At 43.6% G+C, this 22752-nt stretch overlaps 2 protein-coding genes across 5 annotated transcripts in view; one reads left to right on the top strand and one right to left on the bottom strand.

Annotated features, from left to right (window-relative positions):
* Nucleotides 1–8225, bottom strand: part of lins1 (lines homolog 1) — a 34881-nt gene extending 26656 nt beyond the window's left edge. The window contains exon 1 of one of the 2 annotated variants that reach the window (XM_052040554.1): nucleotides 8162–8225. The gene's annotated coding sequence lies outside the window, so the exon portion shown is untranslated. The remainder of the gene's footprint in view (nucleotides 1–8161) is intronic. The other variant, XM_052040555.1, reaches the window with a different exon arrangement.
* Nucleotides 8226–8251: 26 nt separating this feature from the next.
* Nucleotides 8252–22752, top strand: part of asb7 (ankyrin repeat and SOCS box containing 7) — a 46360-nt gene continuing 31859 nt past the window's right edge. The window contains exons 1-2 of one of the 3 annotated variants that reach the window (XM_052040628.1): nucleotides 8287–8398; nucleotides 15772–15863. The gene's annotated coding sequence lies outside the window, so the exon portion shown is untranslated. Of the gene's footprint in view, nucleotides 8399–15771; nucleotides 15864–21605; nucleotides 21836–22752 lie in introns of all 3 variants that reach the window. The other 2 variants (XM_052040629.1, XM_052040630.1) reach the window with 2 other exon arrangements.

Consider the following 22752-nt stretch of genomic DNA (forward strand, 5'->3'; position numbering starts at 1 on the left):
GCCACTGCTCTGCCGAACCTTCCACTGGATCTACGTCCCTCTGAGTCCTTCTTTAGACAACCTTCTTCGCTATCTACCACTCCACCAATTTCCATGTCATCTGTAAAGTTACTCATGAGACCACCTACATTCTCATCCAAGTCAATTATACATCATAGACTTTATGAGCAAGTGTGTGGAGGACTGTGTACCAAAGAGGACAATACGGGTGTTCCCAAACAAGAAACCATGGATGAACTGGGAGATCCACTCCCTACTGAAGGAGAGGACTGATGCACACAAATCTGGTGATCCTGATCTGTACAAGATATCGAGGTATGACCTACGGAAAGCTATCAGGGATGCCAAGAGGCAATACTGACACAAAATAGAGTCCCTGACCAGCCGTCAGTTATGGCAGGGCTTACGTGCCATAACAGGCTAGAAGACGAAGTCGGGCTGCATAGTTAACAACAGCACATCCCTTCCTGATGAACTTAACACATTCTATGCACGTTTTGAACACAAGGGAAGTGGATTGTCACCATCCACCCTGACAGCCTCCAATGCAGCTGAACCTGTGATCACAGTGGAGGACGTAATATCAGTCTTCCAGAGAGTGAACACGAGGAAAGCACCTGGCCCAGATGGTGCCCCTGGCTGTGTGCACAGATCTTCTGCTGATCATCTGGCAGAAGTATTTGCAGACATATTTAACCTCTCCCTGCTTCAATCTCAGGTTCCCACCTGTTTTAAGAAGACCACTATCATCCCAGTACTGAAGAAAAGCAAGGTAACATGCCTCAATGACTACCGACCAGTGGCTCTGACATCCACCATCATGAAGTGCTTTGAGAGGTTGGTCACGGCATGCATCAACTCCAGCCTCCCAGACAACCTCGACCCATTGCAATCCGCCTATCGCCGAAACAGGTCTACAGCGGATGCCATCTCCCTGGCCCTACACTCAGCTCTGGAGCATCTGGACAGTAAAGACACCTACGTTAGACTATTGTTTATTGACTACAGCTCTGCCTTCAATACAATAATCCCAGGCAAGCTTGTCACCAAACTCCAAGACCTAGGACTCAACACCTCCCTCTGTAAGTGGATCCTTGACTTTCTAACCAACAGACCTCAATCAGTGAGGATAGGCAGCAATATCTCCGGCACGATTATTCTCAACATTGGTGCCCTACAAGGCTGCGTCCTTAGCCCTCTACTCTACTCCCTATACACTCATGACTGTGTGGCCAGATTCTGCTCTAACTCCATCTACAAGTTTGCAGATGATACCACCGTTGTAGGCTGTATCTCAAACAGCGATGAGTCGGAGTACAGGAAGGAGATAGAGAGCTTGGTGGAATGGTGTCATGACAACAACCTTTCCCTCAATGTCAACGAAACAAAAGAGCTGGTCATTGACTTCAGGAAAGGGGGCGGTGTACATGCACCTGTCTACATCAATGGTGCTGAGGTCGAGAGGGTTGACAGCTTCAAGTTCCTGGGAGTGAACATCACCAACAACCTGTCCTGGTCAAGTTACGTAGATGCCACGGCTAAGAAAGTTTACCAGCACCTCTACTTCCTCAGGAGGCTAAAGAAGTTTGGTTTGTCCCCTTTGACTCTCACCAACTTTTACCAATGCACCATAAAAAGCATCTTATCTGGATGTATCACAGCTTGGTACGGCACTGCTCTGCCCAGGACTGCAAGAAACCGCACAGAGTTGTGGACACAGCCCAGCACATCACAGACACCAGCTTCCCCTCCTTGGACTCTGTCTTTACCTCTCGTTGTCTTGGTGTAGCAGCCAGCATAATCAAAGACCCCACCTACCCGGGACATTCTCTCTTCTCTCCTCTTCCATCGGGTGGAAGATACAGGAGCCTGAGGGCACGTACCACCAGGCTTAAGGACAGCTTCTACCCCACTGTGATAAGACTATTGAACGGTTCCCTTATACAATGAGATGGACTCTGACCTCACGATCTACCTTGTTGTGAACTTGCACCTTATTGCACTGCACTTTCTCTGTAGCTGTGACACCTTACTCTGTACTGTTATTATTTTTTACCTGTACTACATCAATGCACTCTGTACTAACTCAATGTAACTGCACTGTGTAATGAATTGAGCTGTATGATAGGTTTGCAAGACAAGTTTTTCACTGTACCTCGGTACAAGTGACAATAATAAACCAATACATATTACAAACAACAAAGGTCCCAGCACTGATCCCTGCGATTCACCACTCTTGCAGACTACCAGTCAGAAAAACACCCATCCACCACAAGTCTCTGCCTCCTATCACCAAGTCAATTTTGGATATAGTTTACAAACATGCCTCAGTTCCCTTGTGCCTTAACCTTTCTGGAATCCATGTAAACCACGTTTACTGTACTACCGTCATCAATTTTCTTAGTTACCTTCTCAAAAACTCAATCATATTTGAGAGAGATGATTTCCTCTGTACAAAATCACCTTGACTTCTCCTAATCAGTCCCTGCTTAACCAAGTGAACATAATTCCTGTTTCTCACAATCTTCTCCAACATCTTCCCCACCATTGACGTAAGGCTCAACAGCCTATAGTTTCCAGGCTTATCCCTATTGGTCTTTTTTTAAATAAGGGGACAACATTAGCTATCCTTCAATCTTCTGGTACCTCACCTGTGGCAAACAAAGATTCAAAAATCTCCATCAGAGCCCCAGAAATCTCCTCCCTTGCTTCCCTTAGTATCCCAGGATAGATCCCGACAAGCCTTGGGAACTTATTGATCCTGAAGTGTGGCAATATTTCGATCACTTCCTCCTTCCTGATACAGACATGCTCCAGAATATCAGTGTACCCCTTCTTTAACTCTCCAGTCTCCACACCCTTCTCCCTGGTGAATACTGGTAAGAAATATTTATTCAAGACTTTGCTCATATCCCCTGGCTCCACAAGTAGATTAGCCCTTTGGTCCCTGAGCAGACCCACTCTTTCCTTAACCATCCTCTTGCTTCTAATATAGAAGTTTTAGGATTCTCTTTAATCCTACTTGCCAAAGTCATTTCATGGTCCCTTTTCCCCACCTAATTTCTTTTTTTAAGTTCTCTCCCATATCCCCTATAAACCCCAGAGGACTCGTTTGATACCAATTTCCTATACCTGACATACCCTTCCTTCTTTTCCCTTATCAAACCTTCAATATCCTTTGTTAACCAAGATTCCCTAAACTTACCCATCTTTGCTTCTTACCTTTACATGCTGACTCTGAACTCTTACCACCTTGCTTTTAAATGCCTCCCACTTATTGGATGTTGTTTTCCCCTCAACAGCTGCTCCCAATTTACTCTTACCATGTCCTGTCTTACACTATTAAAATTTACCTTCCCCCAGTTTAGGGTCCTAACTCGAGGACCAACCTTATCATTTTCCATGACTACCTTAAAGCTTACCAACTATTGTCATTGTTCCCAAAGGGTTTCTGCACAGTCATTTCTAATTAGTTTCCCACCTTCAATCCCTAAGATAAGGTCTAATACATTCTTGTAGGACTCGCTACATAATTCTTCAAAATGTCCTCTTGGATGCATTTAACAAATTCCAGGATGCTGGTGGGCTGAAGAGCGGGCTTCAGCAGTCGTCTGTGCATTCAGATATAAAATATCAATGCAAGGTAAACACAGTTAATGATACATAGATGAGAGCTTGTAATGGGTAACAGCACACAGAGCCAGTGTCAAGATGACTCCCTGTTTTTCACTATCCCCCAATTATTCCTCACAATCCTGCCCCACGCTTGATAACCCCTAGATTACACATCAGCACATCAATGCTGCTCCTCAGGATAACAATCCTGAACACCAGACACTACCACATAACACTGCGCCCGGTCTGTGTGGGTGCACAGCTCAGCATTTCAGATGAACGTGGCACCATGAGGGGGAAAGGAAGCTGCTGTTGGAGAAGGTCCAGAGGATGGAGTGGGGAGGGAGAATATAAGGAATTGAAACAGTGGACCATTCAGCCCCTTGTGCTTGTTCCACATCAAGTAACATCATGGTTGATCTTTCTTGCCCTAAATTTACGTTGCTTGATTCCTTTAATATCCAAAGATCTATCAATCTCTGTCTTGAAGGTACTGTGTGACTGAGCCTCCAGAGCCCTCCAAAGATCCACCATCTTCTGGGTAAGAAAAGGAATTCCCATTATGTCAATCCTGAATAGCTGACCACTTATTTTGGGACCGTGATCCTGGTTCTGGACAACACTAATAAGGGAAATATCACCCCTGCATCTATTATGTCAAGCCTCATATGAATTCTGAACATTTCAAGAGATCACCTATAATTCTTTCAAAGTCGAGAGAGCACAGGACCAGTCTGTTAGATCTGATCATGTCAGGAATCGATCTGGTGAAGTTTTGTTCTACTCCTTTCACCGTAAGGATATACTTTCTCAGGTAGGGAATCCAGACCTGCACACATTATTCCAGATGCAATCTCACCAGGGATGCTACATAATTTCAGGCAGACATCTTTAGTGTTATACTCAAATTCCTAACACTTCTTGTACCTGCCTGATAACCCTCAGTGCTTCATGTACAAGGACACCAAGGTCCCTCTCAACATCGACATCTTTCAATCCCTCATTATTTAAAAAAAGGTCCATTTATTTTTTTCTACCAATTTTTGACCTCCCATTTTTCCACATTACATTCCACCTGCACACAAGAAAATAGAAGCAGGAGTAGGCCATCAGGCCCTTCAAGATTGCCCCACTATTGAATATGATCAAGGCTGATTTATTCTGGCCTCAGCTCCTCTTCTGTGCCATTTCTCCATACTCCTCTACTCCTCGATCTATCAAATATTTATCCATCTCCACTTTAAATACTTCTCATGATCCAGCTTCCATCACCCGCCGGAGCAGAGAATTCTAGAGATTCACCACCGTCTGCAAGAAGAAATTTCTCTCCATCCGGGACATGCCCTCTTCTCATTAATACCATCGGGGAGGTGGTACAGGAACCTGAAGACCTACACTCAACAATTCAGAAACAGCTTCTTCCCCTCTGCCATCAGATTTCTGAATGGTCCATGAACACTACTTCATTATTCCTTTTCTTTTGCACTATTTATTGTTGTAATTTATAGTAATTCTTACGTCTTTGCACTGTACTGCTGCTGCAAAGCAACAAATTTCACTGTCATGTGTCAGTGATAATAAATCTGATCCTGTGTATCGACCCCTTATCTATCGCATTGTTCAAGACTCTCCCACTAGTGAAAACATGCCAACATCTACCCTGTCAAGCCCCCTTAGAATCTTATATGTTTGAATAAGGTCACCCCTAATTCTTCTAAACTCCAAGGAATATAGACCTAAAATCTTTAGTGTCCCTTGGTAGGCCTCCAATGTTACCATATCTTTTTTTAGGTAAGACCAAAATTAATGCGGTATTCCGTGATACCTTTGCCTATTCATAGAGCTTATATCTCCGCTGAAGCTTCTCTGCGTACTTTTCAGAACTCATACTGCCACACAGCTTACTATCCAAAGCAAACTTGGACATATTACACTTGGTTATATTAGACAATATATTAATAATAGATTGTTTACAGCTGAGGCCTCGGCACCGATCTCTGTGGCACTGCACAATTCACAGCCTCCCAACCAAAGATTTCTTCCTATCTCCTCATTTCATGTCAGAATGTTATCTACAAATGTGTGCTCTAATTTTAGAGTCATACAAGATGGAAACAGGCCATTCAGCCCACCACTTCCATGCCAACCTGTCAGCACCCCCATGTACTAATCCCATCTTCCAAAACTTAGTGTGTAACCTTCTGTGCCAAGACAATTTAAATGCTTGCTTAGACACTTCATAAATGCTGTCAATGACTACATTTCTATCACTTTCTCTGACAGTGCATTCCAGGTATGTATTACTGTCTGGCTGAAATCAATCCCCCCACAGATTCCCTCTAAATCTCTTACCCCTTCCCCTAAATCTATGCCCTGCAGTTTTATTCACTTTTGATAAGGGGAGAAGTTTGCTGCAATAATTTTATTCAATAATCTTGTATGTGAAGCCAGATTGCGTAGGCACGGGGGAAAGGGAGGAGCCAGGGTCTGAGAATGGGGAGAAAGTGACACAAGATGGACAGGTGGGGAAAACAGGGATGGAAGAGAAGAGCCAATGATGCAGAAAGAGCAAAGAAATGTGGTTGAAGTGGCAGAGAAAGCCAAAGAAATATCCAAGTGGCAGTGGAATCCAGAAGCAATGGAAACACAGGATTGGTTGTTGAGCTTTGTGCACTGGTGTATAAATATTCAATAGGAAACCCATTGTCTAGGCCACTAAATCTTCAGTTCCATCCCCGGGTAAAAGTTCTATTGTGTTGTGCATGAGGTGAGACCTTAGGCCAACACTACGCTTATCCTCATAGAGTCACGTTGCCTCCTGTTGAACACTCTTCAGTCACTCCAATGTCCTGCAGGTCACAACTCTCAATATGAAGAGAGTTCCTCATGCTCATCTATTGCCCCTACCCCCTCCACTCTTCTCACCCCTTTCCCTACCTATGTCATCTTCTTTTTCCTTCCTTCTATCTTCCTTTTCTTCCCCATCGCCCACATTTATCCCCAACACACCACAACTTATCTTCTTTCTACTTCTCCCTCTCTAAAGAAATGCTGAAACCCTCTGCTCCAACCTCCCTTCATCCCTCTCCCCTCCCCATCATCCGTCCCCTCAATCCCCTCCCCATCATCCCTCCCCTCAACCCCCTCCACCCTCATCCCTCTCCACCCTCATCCCTCCCCTCAACCCCCTCCACCCTCATCCCTCCCCTCAACCCCCTCCCCCTCATCCCTCTCCCCTCAACCCCCTCCCTCCATCCCTCCCCCTTCCCCCTCATCCCTCCCTCCCCCCCTCATCCCTCCCCTTCATCCCTCCCTCCCTCCCCTCATCCCCTCCCCTCATCCCCTCCCCCTCCCTCGTCATCCCTCCCTCCCCCCTCATCCCTCCCACTGATCCCTCCCCCTCCCCTCTTATGCCTTCCTCCCCACTTCCCCCCTCCCCCTTCCTCCCCTCCCCCCTCCCTCCCCTCCCCCTCCCCCTTCCTCCCCCCTCCCTCCCCTCCCCCTTCCTCCCCCCTCCCTCCCCTCCCCCTTCCTCCCCTCCTCTCCCCTCCCCCTTCCTCCCCTCCCTCCCCTCCTCTCCCCTCCCCCTTCCTCCCCTCCCTCCCCTTCCTCCCCTCCCCCTTCCTCCCCTTCCTCCCCTTCCTCCCCTCCCCCTTCCTCCCCCCCCTCCCCCCCCTCCCCTCCCCTTCCTCCCTCCCCTCCCTCCTCCCTCCCTCCTCCCTCCCTCCTCCCCCCCCTCCCTCCCCCCCTCCCCTCCCTCCCCTCCCCCCTCCCCCCCTCCCCCCCTCCCCTCCCCCCCTCCCCCCCCTCCCTCCCTCCCTCCCCCCCCTCCCCTCCCCCTTCCTCCCCTCCCCTCCCCCTTCCTCCCCCCCCTCCCTCCCTCCCTCCCCCCCCTCCCCTCCCCCTTCCTCCCCTCCCCTCCCCCTTCCTCCCCTCCCTCCCTCCCCCTTCCTCCCCTCCCTCCCTCCCCTCCCCTCCCTCCCTCCCCTCCCCCTTCCTCCCCTCCCCTCCCCCTTCCTCCCCTCCCCCTTCCTCCCCTCCCCCTTCCTCCCCTCCCCCCCTCCCCCTTCCTCCCCTCCCCCCCTCCCCCTTCCCCCCTTCCCCCCCTCCCCCCCTTCCTCCCCTCCCCCCCTCCCCCTTCCCCCCTTCCCCCCCTCCCCCTTCCCCCCTTCCCCCTTCCCCCCTTCCCCCCTTCCCCCTTCCCCCCTTCCCCCCCTCCCCCCTTCCCCCCCTCCCCCTTCCCCCCTTCCCCCCCTCCCCCTTCCCCCCTTCCCCCTTCCCCCCTTCCCCCTTCCCCCCTTCCCCCTTCCCCCCTTTCCCCTTCCCCCTTCCCCCCTTTCCCCTTCCCCCTTCCCCCTTCCCCCCTTCCCCCCTTCCCCCTAAACCCCTCCCCCATCCTTCCCCCTCATCCCTCCCCCCATCCTTCCCCCCTCATCATCATCCTCCCCCTCCCCCTCCCCCTCCCCCTCCCCCTCCCTCTCCCCCTCCCCCTCCCTCTCCCCCTCCCTCTCCCCCTCCCTCTCCCCTCGAGCACGCGCACACTCACCCCGCAGCGCCAACGCCGCTGCCGCTGCTCTCCGTCACTGCGCAGGCGCGGGGCCGGGCGTCCCAGGCGGGGCCGGGCAGCCGGGGGGGAGGAGCTGCGCATGCGCGCACGTTGCGGCGCGGCTGCCGGTCCCGGGCCTGAAATGGCTCCGCAGCAACAAGTTCCCCAGGAAATTGCGTACAGCCCACTGGTCGCGTTCGGGGCCTGCTCCGTCCCCGGTCACACCGATCCGAGCAGGTAGGGCGCCTTGTGCGGCGAGACTCTCTTGTCAAGCGGTAGGGGTTGGTCAGCGAGGCCTGGGGGGGCGGTGGGAGTGGTGGCCGGCCGACCCCGGCGCCGAGGAGGCTCGGCGAGGATGCCTGGAGATGGTGCAATGTGGGGCAAGAGGGAGGCCGGCTGAGACTGGAGGAATGTAAGTGTGGGCGGTGGCGGGGGGTCCCAGCTGATCCGCCGCATCATGGTGAAGGCAGGGCGAGCCACACCTGGGGCGGCCCCGGACCTGGCCCTGGCCCTGTCCCCGTTCTCGGCCCTTCTCTAGGGGGCTACTGAGAGCTGCAGCTCCAACCATTGCTGCCAGACCCAGGCAGCCCACCCTCCACTTACTTGTTTCACTTGACAACTGAAGTTTTTTTTTAAATAAGCACCACGTTCCGCATTGGGGGTAAGGTTATCCTGTACCAGCTTGAACACAAATGTACCCAGCAGCTGCTAAATCTGATACAAGTAGTGGTCCCCACAGCAGGTCTGGGGTTTGAGCTGATGTTAACTTACCATTTCTCTCTTTGTAGATGCTGATCTATGCTTTTCTAGCATTTTCTGTTAACATTTTTAATAGCTTTGTTTGTGCATTCATTTCACTTGGACAAGTTAGTCTGCAGATTTTCAGCCAGAAGCTACTAAGTTAAAGCATTGTAATTAATAGTTGTTCTGATGCATTTTCTTACATTTATTTCAATGCCAGAATTGCATTGTGTGCAAAAACCCTGATTCTCCGTTGCTGCTTTACTCACTTTCATTGACCATCCTTAAATTTCTATGACCATGTACACACTATATTGTTATTTCTCTACTATCTTTGCTCTATTTTACCAGGATTTAACATTTATTAAGAACAAAGGGACAAGAATTGTCCATTCAGGCTCTTAAACAAAAAAAAACTGCAGATGCTGGAACCTTGGAATCAGGACTAAATGCTGGAAGTACACAGCAGATCAAACAGCATCTGTGGAGAGAGAAGCTGATTTAAATGTTTCAAATTGATTAAATGTTTCATTGGGTTATGATGAATGGTCAGACTTTTTCCTCCATAAGCCTGCTCTGTTATTCCATTGGATCATAACTAGTCTGCACCTCATTTCCATTTTCTTTTTAATTGCTATTAATCCACATGGAGGATAGTATGCTAGTACAGTGGTTAAATTACTGAATTAGCAGCCAGAGTTCTGAATTGTTGATCTTGAGTTGTAAGTTTGAATTCCACCTTGGCAGCTGGGAATTTAATTTTGAATAATCAGGTAAAGCAGTACATTTTTTTTTTAAAAAAAAGCTAGTATTAGAAACTATGGCCGGTGGAGTACACGGATCAATCTTGGATCTATACTGTAATGTGCATTAATGATTTAGATGTGAATGTAGGATGGCTAGTAAGTTTGAAAATTGGTGTATTGTTGATAGACAGGTGGTTCTGGTAAAATGGGAAGAGCCATGACATATGGAAGTTAATCCTGTTAAGTGGTGCGTCAGGCTAGGAATACACAGTGAATGGTATGGTTTTGGGATATTGAGCACATGAACCTCTGTACAAGTCCAAGGATCCCTGAAGGTGGCAGCACAGGTGGATAAGGTGGTGAAGAAGGCACATGGAATACTTGCCTTCATAGAATATAAGGGCAGGGAGGTTATGGTGCAACTTTATAAAACATTGGTTAGGTCACTGCAGGAGTACTGTGTGTAGTACTAATTGCTGCTGTGTGGGAAAGATGTAATTGCGCTTAAGCATGCACGTGAAGTTCGCAACAATGTTGCCTGTTATAGAGCTTTTCAGTTATTAGGACAGACAGGTTAGGCTGGGTTTGTTTTCCTTGGAGCAGAGGAAGTTGAATAGTGTCCTGATACAAGAATACAAAATTGAGGGGCCTAAATAGGGTAAGTAGTAAGAAACTTTTCCTCATAACAATGGTGTTTAAAATCAGAGTGCATAAGTTTAAGGTAAGGTGCCAGGGGTTTAGAGAGTTTTCTTCACTCGGAAAGTGGTTGAAATCTGGGATGTACTACCTGCATGGGTGGTGAAGGCAGAGACCCTCAACATGTAATATCTAGATAAGCTCTTGAATTGCCAAGGCATGGAAGGCTATGGACCAAGTGCTGGTGCATGGGATTAGTATAGATGGGTGCTTGATGGTTGGCACAGATATGGTGGGCAGAAGGGCCTGCTTAAATTTTTTATTTACAGTGTGGTAACAGGCCATTCTGGCCCAACGAGTCCACGCCGCCCATTTTAAACCCAAATTGACCTACCTGTACGTCTTTTAGAATGTGGGAGGAAACCGGAGCACCCGGAGGAAACCCACACAGACACGGGAGAACGTACAAACTCCTTACAGACAGCAACGGGAATTGAAACCCGATCGCTGGCGCTGTAATAGCGTTGCGCTAACCGCTATGCTACCGTGTCGCCCCTGCCCTGTGTGACTCTGTTGGGCCTATATATGACTCAATTTCTGCCAATGTAGTTGACTTAACTGCCTCCTCAGTTCCAGGGCAGTTTGAGATGGACAATGAATGCCAGCAAATCTATTGATGTGCATAAATAGTGAACAAATCAAAAAAAAGTTCTCAAGCTGTCCTTGCTTAACACAAATATATTGACCTTCAGCTTTGAAGCTGCAAATATCCAGAAAGCCACACTCTATTGAGAGGAAAAATTTCATATTTCCATTACCATATGAAAGTGTGATTTCTGATATTTCCTGTTAATTGGCCTAGCTTTAATTTGAAGACTATATCTCTTCATTCTGGATTATCCATCAGTGCAACTAATTTACTTGTCCTTTCAAATTCATCTAACATCTTAAACACCTCGGTCAGATCATCCCTTAACCTTTTATTCTAGAAAGAATACAAACCAAATGAATACAGCTATTTCTCATACACGCCGTCCCCAGGTTACAAACACCTGATTTATGGCCATCCCCACATATGACTGAGCTCCCATAATATTAAATTCAAAAGTAAATTCCCTGCTCTATCCATTTTTAGGAATTCTTTCTCTTTTGTGTTTTTGATGTCATTCATTACAATAATGTGGAGGTATAGTTACCAAGTAATGTTTGAGTGACTTGTTTTTGTATATTTTCTGATTCATGAACAAAATTGACTTGATGTCTGCGAAAACAACCCATACATAGGGACAGCATGTGTTTTAATACTTGGTCCCAGTGTTCATTTGCATTGCATTCATTTCAAGGTGTGAGCTTATTTTTAAATGCCTTTTTCTTTTTGATTTTTGTAATTGTTTGTTTTTTTAAGCAATTACATATTTGACCAGATAGTTTACATAACTGAAATTGCTAGAATATCAACAATAGCAGAACAGTAGGAAAAAATGGAATCATAGGTTGTTTATGTGGCTCTTTAGAGAAAAATCTTTGTTTCAGTTGCCAGTTCTTACCCTAAAACTTTTTCTTTCTGAAGTATTCTCATCATTTTAAGTTGTTAGTAAATATGGAAGGAAATGGATTAATTAAGGCATGCCAACTTGGATTTAAGGGCAGATTGTTGCCCAGTTTGATAGAATTGTTTGAGGTGGTAAAGAGTTGAAGGTAATGCATTTGATGTATACGTGGACTTCCAGAAAGGTGCTGCTTAATAGGCTTGTTAGGAAAGTTGAAGCATGTGGCATAAAAGGGATATTGATAGCATGATGTGAAATGATCTATGTAACAGACAGCAGAATGGTTGCTTTTTCTGGTTCAGAGGAAGGTGAATGGTGACATTTCCAGCCATCAGTGTTATGGCCATCTTTTAAGTTGTAAGAATGACTTGTGGAGGGCACCAGCTACAATTTCTAAATTTGCAGGTATTACAACTCAGCAGAGCTCAGAATCTGGAGGAAACAACAAACTACTGGAGGAACTCTGGGCCAAGGAGTCCTTGTGTAGGATCTTAACCCAAAATGTTAACCATTCCTCTGCCTCTGCAGATACTGCTTAACCCACCGAGTTCTCCACTGGTTTGTTTTTTCCTCCAGATTCCAGCATCTGTGGTCTTGTCTTCAGTAGCAATCATGTGAACTGATGAAAAAATGCAGCAGGATGTAGTGGAATAGCCAATTAAATTTAATGTGAGATGATACTTTTTGGTAGGAAGAGGAGAAGCAATATAGGATAGATGATACTGTTCTAAAATGGGTGCTAGAGCAGAGGGACCTGGGAGTATGTGTGCATAAATCAATAAAAGTGGCAGGGCTGGTTGAAAAAGCAGTTCAAATCCAGAATTTTGTGTATGCCTTTTTTATCAAGTGAGGCATAGAGTATAGAAACAGGAAAACCCTGCTGAACTTTTATAAAATGCTGGTCTGGCCTTGTACTCTGTTCACTTCATTAAAGGAAGCATGTGAAAGCATTAGGGAGGGTCTAGAAAAGATCTGCACAAGTGGTTCCTGGGATGAGGGACTACTGTTATGAGGATAGCTTAGAGCCTGGGACTGTTTTCTTTAGAGAAGGAAACGATGAGGAGAAATTTGATAAAAGCGCATCAAATGATGAAGGGTCTGTGCTGACTGGATAGAGGCAGGAAAATCCTTTAATGTAGCCTGTGGTTGGAATATGGAATGTACTGCTTGCAGATGTGGTGAAGACAAGTTCCATTGTAGTCTTCAAGAGGGAGTAGAGTAAATATATGGTGATGAAAAATTTGCAAGGCTCTGGAGCAGTGTCTGGAGAGTGGAATCAGCAAGTTACTCTGGTTGGGAACTGGCACACAATGGGCTGAATGGCCTCCTGTGCTGTAACCATTCTATGATTCTATACTTAGATTACCTTTTTAGATCATAACTTTTTAAATGAAGTTATCTCAATTCTGTTTTTTCAAAAACCTTCATGCTTTTAATTCCTTAACTGAGGAGAACAATCCTGACTTCCCGATGGTTCGGGTTGAAACCCTGCATGGAGTCTTGATGCAGGGTTTTGACACGAAACATTGACATTTCTTTTCTGCCCACAGATGCTGCTTGACCCACAGTTCTTCCAACAGATTTGTTGCTCTAGATTCCAGCATCTGCAGTCTCTTGTGTCTCAATCCTGACTTCTCTACTCTTTGAACAGAACTGAATTCTGGTGTCCATGGCACCAATAAGTTTTTCATGCACCCTTTCATGCCCGTGATATGAAGAAGATTTACCATGACTTCTTTGTTTTGTACTTTTCACCTCTTTATAAAGCCTAGTATCCCATATGGCTTTGTAAACAGCTTTGTCAACTTTGCCTACTGCTTTCAATGATATGTACACACAAAGCCTCAGGTCTATCTCTTCCTATACTTCCAAATTATTTAACTTATTCCTTAGTTTTTATTCTAATTGCTTGCACAATACAGTACTTTGCATTTCCCTGAAATCTATATATTTCGCCCTTGTCTTGAAGATTATTACTGTGCTCCTCAATGTTTACTTCACTCCAGAGTTCTGTCATCTGCAAAACTAGCCTGTATACACAAATCTCGACTGCCATTTTGGAGAAAAGAGCAGTGGTCACAATGCTGACATCTGGCGAACACTATCTGATATTGGCATCCAGTTGTGAAAAGAACAATTAACCACGTTTTTGGAATCTGTATACACAACATACCTTGCTGCATTTGTCAATCCTCTCCCATTCCCTGAAGTTTTATAAAAATAAACTCTGGGTGAAATTAGATTTTCTCTTTATAGATTTCAATGCCTAGAAATTCAATTATATGACACCTTTTTCATGTTATGCATCAAGATATTGGTTTATTTGTTTTCTAGAGGGAAATGAGTGTAATAATCTTGGGGTTTGAATCACTCTGGAAATTTGCCAGACTTTCAGGAGTGAATTGCTCCTGCACACGGATGTGGAAATTATTTTAGAACTTTTCAGGCTTTGTTTCAATGCATTGTTTCAGGAAATTTCCAGTGCAGTTCTAGACTGGGATGCATAGCAGGTAATTGAATTATTTACTATAAACAAAACGCTGGAGGAACTCCATGGGTCAGGCAGCATTTGTGGAGGCTAAGGGTATGTGTCACTGTTTTGGGTCAAGAGTCTGCATCAGGACGGGTCTCCTTTAAATGACTGACCAGTCCTGATGCAGGGTCTCGACCCGAAACATCAACATGCACCTTTTGCCTCTACAGGTGCTGCTTGACCTGCTGAGTGCTTCCAGGGTTTTTTTTTTGCTCCTGATTCCAGCATCTGCAATCTTTTGTCTTCAATTGAATTACTTGCCTTCATCTTTCTGGCTGCCCTCCCCTGACCCCAATAGGACAACTGCTAGGGGCTGAGGCACAACTGAAGTTTTCAGCAGTACGCTAGTGACCAAAATGGTTGTCAGCACTCCACTGCTGCTCTCATCTAGTCCTCCCTTTAGTAGGAATTTAAAATTAACTTTCAATTGAATTATTAGAATTTCAAATCTTGGCATGGGTTTTGAAATGTCTTTACAAAATTAGCACTTTAATATATTTTGAACCAATTTTATTAATCTCTGGGTAATTACCTGTAACAATTCTTTTCAGCCTCTTTCATTCTTAAGATGATTTCACATGTCCACTCGTTATTGCTTCCTACCCACTGGAAATATTTTTCCTTAATGTTATAATTTTGGGTCATAATTTTGTGCACCTTTATTGTATTTTCATTCTTTAATTTACTCCAAATCTAAAAATAATGGTATTGTGCAAAGTCTCAGCAGATCTCATCTGGATCCTCTCGTTGATAATTCAAATGTATGTGGGTGGGTAGGGGAGGGAGGACTGCTAGGAACTGTGGGAGATATTCCACTCCCCATTTTGTAGGTGGCTGCTCTTCCTGATTAAATTCACCTGGTTTTCCTTTGGCAGGAGGAAAATGGCATTTATTGAGGTACCACAACTTGTTTCCTCCCATAATTCGCACTGTTTTTGCTGCAGCCCTCATGCCCTGCCTACAACAATGCCCTGCCTGTCGTGGGAAAGTATCGGTAACCTTTCCTCTGAAGAAAACTCCCCAGTAGGATGTACATTTTTAAAATTATTAAGAAAGCTAATTTATGCTCATTTGGTACCTTGGTCATAATGCGCTAGAAAATGTTATGTCTTCATCTTGAGTAACTTATGAGGAAGCGGTAAATATTTTCTTATGAAGGATGAATAAGGGCCATGCTGAGTCTATTCTAGAACCTTCATAACTAATACCACTCAGTGCTATTTCCCAAAATTCATGTCTCTTTTGCTGTATTAAGTGGTTTCCTTTTATCTCTGTCCTAACTGTTCCATGTACTCCTGCATGAAGCTTTTCCCAGTTTCTCTCCTTGCTCTCTTGACAAATGTATCTACTTAGTTTTTGCTTTCAAATATTTCTGTAATTAGTATCTTGTTTTGTTTTCTGCAGTGTAATTATCCAATTTTAGATTGAATGCAAGTGTCTGACATTATAATAATCTATACCACTTTGGTCAGAAAAATTCTTCTTGTCCCTTAAAGGTAGGTAAACTTAAAAATCAGGTGCCGTTTGACAACATGTCACCGGGTTATTGTTGTTTTCAGCCAGGACAAAGTGGGGTGTGAGGATTGTTCTCAGGATCTTGAAGCAAAATTGGTATTGTTATCCTAATTGCTGGGTGGTCCTCCTGCTGGGAAGCACTTCACACAAAAGCAAAGTTATTGCAGGGACTGAAAACCAGAATTAAAAAGAAAATGTGCTGGAAATATTCGGGTCAAACAGCATTTTCTGTTTTTATTCTCACTGCATGCCAGGTGAGGGTATGCTTTGAGCTTGGGTATATTGCACGACTGTATAGCATGTGACACCTTGCTGTTTAGACTCCCATGATCTAGTGTTCAATAAGATAAATTAGGAAGAATCAGTGCAATTACCTTTGATTTAAAAATAGGCACTAAAAAATGTCATCAAGCAATAAAACCTTCATTAATTATAACTCCCTGCAGCCATACTTGATACACTCCCACTACAAACTGTCCATATATGTCATAGAAAAGGAAAAAAGTAAAATGTTTTTCTTTGCAGAAAAAATGGAGTTCCATTCCAATCAATCTTTATAGAGTCATTTCCTTGACAATGGAACTTCAGTTTTTAAGTTGATTTCTTGAATATACATCTGTATTTTGTCTGTTTTTCTAACTGGACATTATAATCACAGTTCCAACTCCCTGTCCATCCACCCCTCAATGTGCTTATACTTTTCCCACCACTGATTCTTATCTTGCATCTCTTCATGCCAAGTAACCACAGACCTAGCCCCTCTGGACACATTTACATTAGTGTGCATTGATCACTTGGTTTTGAGATCTTGTCAAATTCTAGATAACATAGCAGTGGCTATTGATTTACAAAAATAATAGTTTCTGGCAACAGCCAGCAGTGCAGGACTAAAACTCATCCCATCCAGATTTTTCATTTTGTCATAGCTCGCTGGTTTTTGCCAGACAGCCCATTTCAACACTATTGAAATGTAATGCAATAATCTGTCAGAACACTATCAAATACTTTTTCTGAAATCCAAGAAAACAAATGTTTAAGCCTATTTTGCTAGGTCTGTAACCATCAAATCCAACAAATTTGTTAACTGTGACCTGTGTGTCTCAAAACAGTGTAACTATCTGCAGTGCCTCAAGATTTATAATAATGTTTGCCATGTAGTGCCAGTTTTTAAAAAAATTAGAACATGGTATATAGGTCTGTAATTTGACATTTTGGCTTTGGTCTCTTGTAGTGTTTATGGTTTTCCAATGATCCATTCTGTGACTCTCATTCACTGAGTTCTGGAAAATTTGTGTTGTCCAGACCTAATACTGGTGGTTCTCATTTGGTCTGGTTGGAGGATATGCCTTTAGCTGACATTGTGCTCAGGAGTTACTATGTTCCAAACACAATCTTTTTGGAGTCAAAACTTTATTGGAGGTAGTGAGCCAGAATGTACTAAAATTCAATTTTAAAGTCTAATTTTTAAGTTTATACTCTTTTTTTTTCATTGGCTTGAGAATTTTAGTACGTTTGCTAAAGGATTTAAAAGTCAGAATTTTGAGTTGACAATAGAGGAATAAAACAGCATTCCCTCTTCCTCTCCACTCCCCAAAAAAAACTAGTGATTAGAGCTTGTAATTATATTGTAATAGGGTCATTTAAAAAAACAAGGGCATTTGAGAGATTTGCTGTTTATTTAAGGTGGGTATTTATGTGGGGGAATAGATGGCTGGATTTCTCTTTGTAAAACGTGTTGCAACAGATATTAAAGTTTGTAGATTGAAACGGAAATGCAATTTAAAATTGGTTTTTGGATTGAGTCCAATACTGGCAAGGCTGTATATTTTGCTCCTCCTGTGGTCTCCTTGAGTTGGTGTTGCCTGGCCTTCTCTTTGAACTACTACATTTATTTTTATCTTATTATCCCTCAGTGGTGTAGGTAGAGAATTCCAGGATATTAAGTTATTGACCTTAAACCTCTTCCAGCCCCACAACTGACTGGGTCTCCATAGTTTTCAAATTCTGCTCTGATGTGCATTACCATTTTCTGTTGTTCCACTGGACAGCTTCACATACAATTGCATAGCTTTAGGTTCCAGAAGATCCTTCCCACAGTTCTATGCCTTTTTTTTCCCTTCCTTTAGGTGATCTTTAATCCTGTCTCTTTTAGTATTCTAATGTTTTTTGTTATTGATCCTGTGAACTATCTTATGATATTTTTTACATTAAAAGGTGGTATACGTAATTTCAAGTTTGTGCTGTGTCTGCAGCCATACAGTTGACTGGATGTTAATTCATTGTGCTCCTGACTTGTGCTGTGTAGGTGATGGACAGTTTTTGAGTGGTCATAATGTGAGGTAGTATTTCCAGTATACTCAGTTTGCCCTGCTATGTAGCTACAGTGTTGATTTGATTCCTTTAGTTTAGCTGTGTAATGGTGATTCCAGAAGTTGTGTTACTCTGAATCATGCATTTGAAGACCAGGGCAGTGACTTAGTTGCAGGGAGCTAAAAATGTCTGATATTTAACAGGGATTACAAGTATGCAAAAAGGCTAATCCAAAACATTAGAAGTGCATTTTATGTTGTGTGTTATGTAGATCCTACTGGGCTCACCACCAGTCTTGGGCAGTGACTTCCAAAGATTTAATTCCTTCTGTGTGAAGAACTCTCTTCTCATCCCATATCTATTTTGTCAATCCCCATAAGAATTTTGTATGTTTGAATGAGATTGTCTCATTTCTCTAAACTTTGGTGTCTGCAGGCCTCAGCTGCTTAATTTCTCCTTGTACCACAAACCTGCCCTCCCAGCTATCAATCTGGCAAACCTTTGCATTCCTCTCTGGTACTGTATACAATTGGAGCAAGACCTTTCTTCTGATGTCAATTCCTCCTCCAATAAAGGCCAATGTACTACTTGGCTTCCTAAACCTGTTTATTACCTTTCAGTGATTTGTTAGTAATTCCTTAGTTAGGATAATGTTGTTTCAAAGGCTTCATATATTGTGAAACTGTCAGATGACTGATGAGGAATGAGAGCTATCCACTTCACACCTGGCCCTTCTCTGCATTTGGGGTTGGACAAACAAGCATGATGATTTTGCATTGTTTGTATCTACATCGTTGTGGAAGACACCAATGAGTTGCTGATCTGTTTCAATGTGTAGACCATTTGGAGGCACACTTCAGTGCAGAGATGAGCTCTAGCTTCGGTAACTTGCTGCATCTGCCATGGCTATATGCATGTATGTCCCTTGTTTGGGGCTGTGCAACAACTAGAATAGAAAGAGGCAATATTAATAGGCTATCATTTATATTGTGAGGGACAGTCAAATGGCCCTTGGTGTTATGGATCAACCAAACAAGAGTGAGGAGCGAGACGTGGTCCCAGCATGTTGAAATATTTCAGTGTCTGGGTTAGACTGAGAAGTAGTAAGTAACATTTGTGGGTCACATGCCAGGCAAAGACCATCTTTATTAAGTTGCAAGATGTGGATGTCACTGGCAAACCACACAAACGACGTGATAATGAAAGTATGTCGAATGCTCTGTACTTTACGACAAAGGTCTCATCTGATGCTGCAAAGTCTTTCTACCATCTCCAAGGCACATGTTAAGAGTGTATTAGAATATTTTTCAGTTGTAACTACAGTACTTAAGCTTGACATATCCAGGACAAGCAGCCCACTTGATTGGTACCTTGGATGCCAGCATGAACATTGCTGAGTTGTGGGTGCACTGTACCATCTACAAAACACACAGCAAAACTTGCTAATATTTCTGCAGCACCTGGTAGCAATTAAAGCACCACAGCCTACAAATTCACCTCTGTTTCTCGCATCATCCTGAGCTGAAAATGTATTTGTACTTCTCTCTGAAAACTCTGAAGCTTCTGCTCAACTGAACTACAGGAGTATCTTCATCCAGGCAATGCAGTAGCCTTCTCCAAAGCAGTTGATCATTAATTACTGACCTGCCATCAATATCCACATCCAATGAAAGAATAAAAATAAAGGAACACGCATGCCTCCATCCACCAGTTTCCGTCATCTCTCTCCTGTTAGTTTTCCCTCTGCTGATCATTCTGGCATCTACTTAACCATAATTGAAGATGGAACCCAGTACCAAAAACTTCAGTTGTTAGTTCATCATTCTTTGTTGTGCCTGGCTTCTTGCTTTTGCCTTTGTTTCTGTTTCTTTACAGTGCTTCCCCTTTGGCTGTAGCCAAACTGGATGGAAGGATACTCGCTTGCTGTGCAGAAAGCAGCAGATGGCTTTGAAGGATGATCTTGAGGTGGCCTGACCTCAAACCACATGGTATCATAATGAGCAACGACACATTAGAGTAACTAGCAATAGTAACAGCATTGCTGTCACTTGTTCTACTGCATCTTCCTTGGATGTTGCTCTAGCAACCCTAATAATTTGAAGATTAATCTGCTGGAATACCACGATAGCCTGTTTTGAAGACTGGTCTTTTGAATAGCAGTGAACTGAGCTTGCAAGACAGAGGTCTGTGCTGCAGCTTCAGTGATCTGATGTTGGCTGGATTATGTTTGTGTGCAGTGGAAGTTGAGACATTTGTTGTGCAATGGTTGCAGTACAGTTGGCCACCACTTCCATGCCGGAAAGAAGTTCCAGGCACTCAGTAAATCCACATAGAAAGATAGACCTTGACTTCTACCTTGCACTTTGACTTCTCACCCAAGCTTGCGGGCAGACCTGACAATACCCTGGCATCTGGTGGGAGGGCTGCCCCTTCCTGGATGCTTACCCATCATATCTGGTGACTCACCACTTGGAGCTCCCTCGTCCAAACTATCTTCAACACAACATGAAATGACTGGATTTGAGATGGTTACAGGCACAGAGCAAATGGCCACCTGTTCCATTCATTTTCTTATGATGGAATGAATATATGTGGTTTACCAGGTTATCATCTAATTGATATTGGTGTAATTGGGTTTGATATTTAACCAAAAATGCAGTACTGCACAGTGAAATCTTGTGGCTATACAGTGGGAAGAGAAAAAACTCATTGCCAGTAATCATAAAACACGAAATGGGGCCATTCAGCCTATTATAGCTGTGTTGGCAATAATAACCATTTAAACTAATCTCACTTCTCGGTTTTTGTTCCACATTTCTGTAGTTTAGGGCAAATTAAGTCTTTATCCAGGTGCTTTCAGGTGTTGTGCCTCAATCACTCTTCTCGGGGTATGTGTTCCAAACCTCCACTTTTTGGGTGAAAACATTTTTCTTTCACTTCCTGTAGTTTTCTAATGAACTTAAACCAATGTCTCCTTGTTATTGAACATGAAAGAATGAGCCCTCAATTTTTATACCAAAATTAAGGCTCCCCTACCTCATTTGTACCAAAGCAAACAACATCAGTTTAGCCAGTATCTGTTCAGTTGCTAAAAATTTGCAGTCCTGGTGATACCCTTGAATCTCCTTGGCACCTTCTCTGATGAAATAACAATTTCTGTAATGAAGTGTGACCTAATTAACATCCCAGCATAAACTCCCTTGTATATTCTGTGTCTTAATCAATAAAGGCAAATTGCCTATATGCCTTAACTAGTGTCTGCCTGCCCTACTACTTTTGGTGATCTGCTGAGGTGCACCTTTTTCCTCTTCTCAGTTTCCAGCCACTTATTTTGGATGCCTTTGCCTTGTTTGACCTCTCCTAATGCATTACCTTGCTGTTCTCTAGATTGAATTTATTTCCTACTCTTGTAGACACTTAACCAGTCCATTAGTACAACCAAGGAGATAGCAGACTGCAGATGCTGGAATGTGGAGCAAAATACAAACCTCTGGAAGAACTCATTGGGTCGATCAGCATCTGTGAAGGCAAAGGGATAGTAGACGGTTCGGGTCGAGACTCTGCATCAGGATTGAGAGTGCAGAGGGGAGATGACCAGTATAAAGGGGTGAGGCAGGGGCTGGCAGGCGATAGGTGGAACCAGGTGAGGAGGGAGATCTGCCCATGTGTGACTTCATCAAACGTTATACCAAAATCTGTGTAGTTCATATCAAATGTACTGTCTTTTTGATCCATCTTGCTACTCAAATTCAAAGTCTGACAAATCTTCTCCCTAACAAATCTTCCTTTGACCGTTTGATTAAACTGTGCCTTTCCAAGTAGTTTGTAGTGTCCCTCTTTCAATAAGTTTCTTCCCACCAATTTAGGGCTGGAATGGCCTGTATTTATTCAATATGATGCTTTCATTTTTTTAAAATAATGCTGCACTATCTGTTTCTCTCACTCTCTCTCACACCTGTACACAGAGGATTGAAATATGAGTGTTAAAATCTGCTATTTCTTCCCTTCTGGAATGCATTACCAGTCTGGGATACATTTTATCCAGGGCTAGCAATTTTATCCACTCCAATACATCATCTCTATCATCAGAACTCCAATGTCTGTGGCATTCCCTCTTGTCAAAGCAGAAAGTTATCTATTTGGAAATGGATCTTCCAGACTTGGATTGTTTGGCTCTTTTCCATTTTGTTTTTATGAAACATTGTTTTTCATTAAAAAAAATTAGGTTTTATCTGAAGATGTTCTTTTGTGCATCCCTGTTGGTTTGCTGATTTCCTGTTTAATTTAACCCTACAGTTTTTGCAGAATTAAACTTCTGTTTTCTTTTAGTATTTTTAAGCTTTTTGTTTCTTTTGGTTGAAATAACTTTTCTTCAGTCCAATTTTGCTAAATCATATCTCAACCTAATAGAATTACCCTTATAGCAAATGAAACATTTTATTTTTGTTCTATCTTGGTCCTTTTCCAAAACTATACAATATCAATCTAAATTTTGATCTCTGCCTCCAAAGTGGTTACCCATTCCTACTCTTTCGATTTGCCCGAGGCTACCCCTTCCCT

This window comes from Pristis pectinata, chromosome 28 (genome assembly GCF_009764475.1).
Source record: "Pristis pectinata isolate sPriPec2 chromosome 28, sPriPec2.1.pri, whole genome shotgun sequence".
Lineage (NCBI taxonomy): Eukaryota > Metazoa > Chordata > Chondrichthyes > Rhinopristiformes > Pristidae > Pristis > Pristis pectinata.